The sequence below is a fragment of the Penaeus monodon genome, chromosome 4 (assembly GCF_015228065.2).
Source record: "Penaeus monodon isolate SGIC_2016 chromosome 4, NSTDA_Pmon_1, whole genome shotgun sequence".
Lineage (NCBI taxonomy): Eukaryota > Metazoa > Arthropoda > Malacostraca > Decapoda > Penaeidae > Penaeus > Penaeus monodon.
The window spans coordinates 28,586,210-28,592,016 of record NC_051389.1 but is presented as its reverse complement, the minus strand read 5'-3'; positions in this window follow the sequence as shown (position 1 = coordinate 28,592,016).

Below are 5,807 nucleotides of genomic sequence, written 5' to 3'. Positions count from 1 at the left end.
ATTCTCTCTCTCCTTTCCTCTTCTCTCCCCTTTTCCTCGCTCCCCTTTACTCTCTCTCTCCACTCTCTCTTCTCTCTCTCTCTCTTCTCACTCTCTCTCTTCTCTCTCTTCTCCTCTCTCCTCTCTCCTCTCTCTCTCTCTCTCTCTCTCTCCTCTCCCTCTCTCTTCCCTTTTCTCTTCTCTCCTCCTTTTCTCTCTCTTCTCCTTTCTTCTCTACTCCTCTCTCTCCCTCTCTCTCTCTCTCCTCTCCCTCTCCTTCTCGATCTATCTATTTCTATCATCTATCTATCTATTATCTTTCCCTCTTTTCTATCGTCCTCGTCTCTCTCTCTTTTTCCCCTCTCTCTCTCTCTTTCTCTCTCTCTCTCTCTTTTCTCCTCTCCTCTCTCTCTCTCTTTTCCCCTTCTCTCCCCCTCTTCCCCTCCTCTCCTCTTTCTCTCTTCTCCCCTCCCCTCTCTCCCCTCTCTCTCCTTCTCTCTCTCTCCTCTCTCTCTCTCTCTCTCTCCTCACTCACTCTCTCTTTCTCTCTCTCATCTCTCTCTCTCTCTCTCTCTCTTCTCTTCTCTACTCTCTCTCCTCTCTCTCTCCTCACTCACTCTCTCTCTCTCTCTCTCTCTCTCTCCTCTCTCTCTCTCTCTCTCTCTCTCTCTCTCTCTCTCTCTCTCTCTCTCTCTCTCTCTCCCACAGTCTGGCGTTTGTACCTTTTTCAACGCCAAACGAACCCAGGAAACTCGAATGCGATGACTCAGGCTTACGGGCTTAGGGGAGGGGGGGGGGTTGAAGGGGAGAAGGAGGGAGGTGGAGGGCCGTGGAAGAGGTGGGAGGGAGGAGAGTCAGAGGGCCAGGGTGGAATGGGGAGGGGGAGAGGAGAGGAGGATGTGGAGGGGGAGGAAGGTAGGAGGGAAAGGAAGGAGAGAGGGGAGGGAAGGGGAGAAGGGAGGGGAGTAAGAAGGTGGGGGAGGAGGAGGTGGTGGAGGGGCAACAGGGTGGGTGGGGGAGGGTGAAGGGAAGTGTGTGTGGAAGGTGTGAAAAGGGGAAAGAAGAAGCCAAGAGGGAATGGAAGAATGGACGTGCACAGCGTAGATGACAATGAGGAAAATGAGGAGAAGGAATTACTGAAAGAAGGTCAAGAACATGAATTCGAAAAGATTTAAGACATAGAAAATGCAGGTGGACTTGATATAAAAACAAACACAAAAACAAAAATAAAGAAAAAAGGGGAAAGAGGAAAAATCTTAAAAAAAAAGAGCCGAAGACAGAAAAAATAAATAAAAGAAAGGGAAGGACACGCAGAAAACAAGAAGAATAAATGAACAAACAGAACATGAAACAAAAACAACAATCAGAAGCAAAAGAAGACACAAACGACCAGAAAGAACAGCGAGAGGTCGGACAAGGCGAAGAGGGAAGACAGAGCTATGCTTAGGGTACATTTCCTCAGATTCTTCCCACATTCCTTCCCTGATTTGCAGAAGAAGAAACAAAGAGAAATAGAGAGAGAGAGAGAGAGAAAAACAGTCGTCTCGTTTAGCTGCCTCGTCTTCGTAATATTCGCTTAGTGTTCCTCGCGATGCCAAGACGACGCCGTAGCACTTTCTTGATATAGTGAAGCCTTCGTCTGTCGTTCGTTTTAAATCGAATGATTTGCTTCTTTGTTTTGTTTATTTGTTTAATTCGATCTGTATCATATGCGTGTGTAAGATTTATTTAGTAATTAACTGGACACCTATTTTTTTATTCACCTGCGACATATTTATGCCTATTTTTTTTTTCTTTATCTATTTATTTTTATTTTATTTATCCTTCTTTTTTTCTTTACTCCTACTGTTTTTAGTATTAATATCCTTCTTCATCTCTTTGACAAGAATCTGTGACATAGCTTTTTTCAAATATTTTAATTGTATTTCTTTCTAGGTCCCCTGTTGTTCCTCTGTAGTCTACATGTTTTTCTCTTCTGTTTTATTTATAGCTTTTAATTCAATTCCATTGCCCTTTTTTCTCTCTCTATCTTTGTTTCTATATGCTTCGCTTTTATTTTCTTGCCGTATCTTTGTTTTCCTTTCTCCTTCTTTTCTTGCCCTGTTCTTAATGTTCGTATCTTTTCCTTTCGTCTTCTGTCCCTCTGTCTGTCCTTCTCCGCGAGCACGACCCGATGACCCTCCGCGACCTCCCGAGATACGCGCCTGTGTCACGGGAGGCTTTTGCACGTGCCAAGACATCGCGCCTCGGCTGCCAGGGCGTCTTAGCGAACAATTTCAAACTGGATCAGTGCCTCTCAAGGTGCGTGTTAGTTAACCCAAGGGAAAGCTGTAGGTGTAAAAGCCAGGTTTAATCGTAACACCTGCGGATCATGATGGATAATTGTAGGGGTTAATCAACTTTTTTGTGTGTGTTTTTTTGTGTATGGTGATTGTTAGTTGTTGTTGTTGTTGTTTTTAGATTTATTCGTCAATTCCAATGTGTAGAATTTTATGTGCAAATGAATTGCGTTTAGAATCATGAGCATAGTGTACAAGCTATCAATCATTTAGTGCCAAGATATGTATATAAAGAAATAAAAGATATATATTCGAAATGAACTCGAGTAAGAGGGTGTACGTGAGTATGCAACAGACTTCCAGTGTGCATTAGTGTATATTCCCAAGTTTAAGTAAAGAAATCATGAATTATTTCCATTAAGTGAAACGCAATTTTGAATCTTTCTGTTAATGTTCAAATTCATATTCATGACGTATTCTGTCCGTGTTCACTCTTAGGCCACTGTAATTAATTCAGGCATTACTGCAGTCATGAAAGGATCTGGTTCATGTATTAATGTATGCTGAATTAGTAAGCTAAACGCAGGATATATCCATGTACATTTGGGTATGGTAATTGCATCGTGCATTTTCTGCGGTTGAACATATTACTTATTTGCACTTGGCTTAACGCTGCGAAAATTATTTTACCACTTAAATAACCATTAAAAAAGGCCTAACCACCAAAGTTTGGACTGACAAGATTTATCATAACATAAATTTATTCCCTTCTTCATTTTTTGTATTATTGATTCTGTCTCCATGTTATTAGAAAATACAACAGAACCGTCTTTACTGCACACTCTACCCCAGTTTTCAACACGGTAAAAAAAAATGTTTATATAGCTGGGTATTTAGCACAGTGTTTGTTTATCATCTGCTTAAACCACCTGTGTCTTTACATGTACCTAATAGCATGTTTATGTGTCTATTAGCGTATCTAACAGTGTGTATCGTCCGTTGTCCGAAGTCGAAAGCAATGGCCATCTGATGTTTTTTTATGCAAATCAGGCTCGTGTTGCCCCTTCCTCTCTTTGTCTTTTATAGCATTCTTCCTCAGGAGAAGTAAACAGCGTGTGTGTGTGTGTGTGTGTGTGTGTGTGTGTGTATGTGTGTGTGTGTGTGTGTGTGTGTGTGTGTGTGTGTGTGTGTGTGTGTGTGTGTGTGTGTGTGTGTGTGTGTGTGTGTGTTTTCATAACAGTAAGTGTACGTACGCCCGTGTTATATGATCGCACAGTGTATTACATCCACATAAATTCGATAGGCTGTATGAGCGATGGGACCATTAGTAGCAAAATAATTATCAAAAGCCAAAAGATATAGAGAATAAGTATAATCAGCTACAAAAAAAATAGAAACAAGCATATTCCCAGTAGAACCAAAGAGGATGGATATGTAGTGAAAAGACAGGAACATGAAGTTATTTGATTTACACCCAGACACACCACCCACAGAGAACCACTACCCACGGCGCCCACAAAAGCATCACGCCCACCTTAGAAAAATTTCTGACCCACTCCTCCGACCAGCACGCGCAACCGGGTAAAAGGTTTAGACATCAAAGGTAGACCCCATCGTATTTACCGGGTCGGGAGTCACACGGTGCGGGGAGGAGGCGATGAGAGGACGCTATAGAAAGGTAAGGGGGAAGGATGATAAAGATTCTTGATAAGAGAAGGTGGGGGTAGGGAGAGAGAGGGGGGGAGGGAGAGAAAGAGAGAGACGGGATGGGGAAGAGGGACAGAGAGAAAGAGCGAGTTACGGAAGGAGAGATAAGAAGGAAGATTTGGTGGAGAGAGATGGCGGGAAGAGAAGGAGGAGGAAAGTGAGAAGGAAAAAAAGAAATTGAGAAAGGGAAAGGAGGAGAGAAGAAGAGGGAAACATAGAAACAGCAGGGATACAAAGCGGGATAAAATGGAATGGAAGAGAAGAAAGAAAAAGGAAGAGAAAACAAGAGACTTTTCCCTTTTCCCTTATTTCCAGGAGGAACGGACTTTACCAGACGTAGAAAGCCAAACAAATCGCCCCTAAAGCTCTCAGGTCATTTTCACAATATAATTATATTCACCCTCCTTCAAAAAACATTCCTTGCAAAGAGGGAAATTTCTCGCCTTCGACGATTTTGGGTCCCAGGAAAAAGGAAAAATTATTCACTTTTCGGCAATAGCGCTCTTTTCTGAATCCTGCTTCTCACGAGTCAGCGTTTCCTCCTCGCGATCAACACCAAGAATGCCAGTTGCAAACATTGCACGCTCCTTTGAACTTTGTGTAAAAGCGTCCATATGTGTGTGTGTGTGTGTGTGTGTGTGTGTGTGTGTGTACTGTACGTGTTTACATCCACTTATAGAGCAAAAGTGAGAGAAGGGATGAAGAGTAAAGAAGACAGGAGACGAATGGATAGAAGTTAAGAAAGAGAGACTGAGAGATAGAGAGAAAGAGAGACGACAGACAGACAGATAGACAGACAGACAAAAAGACAAAACGACAGACAGACAGCCATATAGACAAACAGCCATCCAGCCAGACCCCAGACAGACAGACAGACCGACAACCAAACAACCAGAAGAAAAATGAAAAAAACGAAGAGAAAACGAGAGACGAAAGGAGAATCGGAGACCGAGCGAACGACCGACGCGAGATCACCCGTGTCCTAGGTGCTATCTGGCCGCTCGCCCCCCCCCCCCCCCGACGGCCGGGCAGGAAGTTACCTTATCTCCCTCTCGCTCGCAGTCTTTCTCCAGGGCGATGCGAGGGGGGTGCGGGAGGGGGGGAGGGGGGGGGAAGTGGACGGGGGCTGAGCTGAGGGAAGAGAGGACGGCGGGGGGGGGGGGGGAGATAGGAGAGAGAAAGGAGAAAGAAAGGAGAGATATAGGAGCGAGATAGGAAAGAAAAAGGAGAAAGAGAAAGGAGAGAAAAGGGATTGAGGAAGGAAGGGTGAATGAGGAGATGATAGAGATGGAGATAGTGAGGAAAAGAAGGAGAAAGAAAAGAAGGGAGGATAAAGAGTAGATAGTGATAAGGATAGTGAGAAGAGAAAAAAGAGGTAGAAAGTGAAGAAATGAAAGAACGAACTGTGATCAAAAGGACGGTATTAAAGATAGTGAAGAAACAAGAAAACTAGGAGAAGGGGAAGAGGAAGGGAAGCCGGCGATAAAGATGGGAAGAAGTGAAAAGTGTCATATAAATAAGAAGAAGCATAACGTCTAAATGAAACAAAAACGGTTACAGAGATAGCAGGAAAAGAAAGGAAAGAGAGAGAGAGAGAGAGAGAGAGAGAGAGAGAGAGAGAGAGAGAGAGAGATGAGAGCAGAAAGAGAAAAGTGGAGAATAGTAGCAAAAGATAGTGAGAAAAATGAGATGAGAGCCAGAAAAGAAAAAGTGGGAATGTTGAGTGCAGAAAAGACGGTGATAAAGATAATGAGAAGAGAGTACAGAAAGAAAATAAATATGATGCGCGAATGAAGAGACGGTAGAGGTAAAATACAAAACGAAAGAAAAGAAGACAGAAAG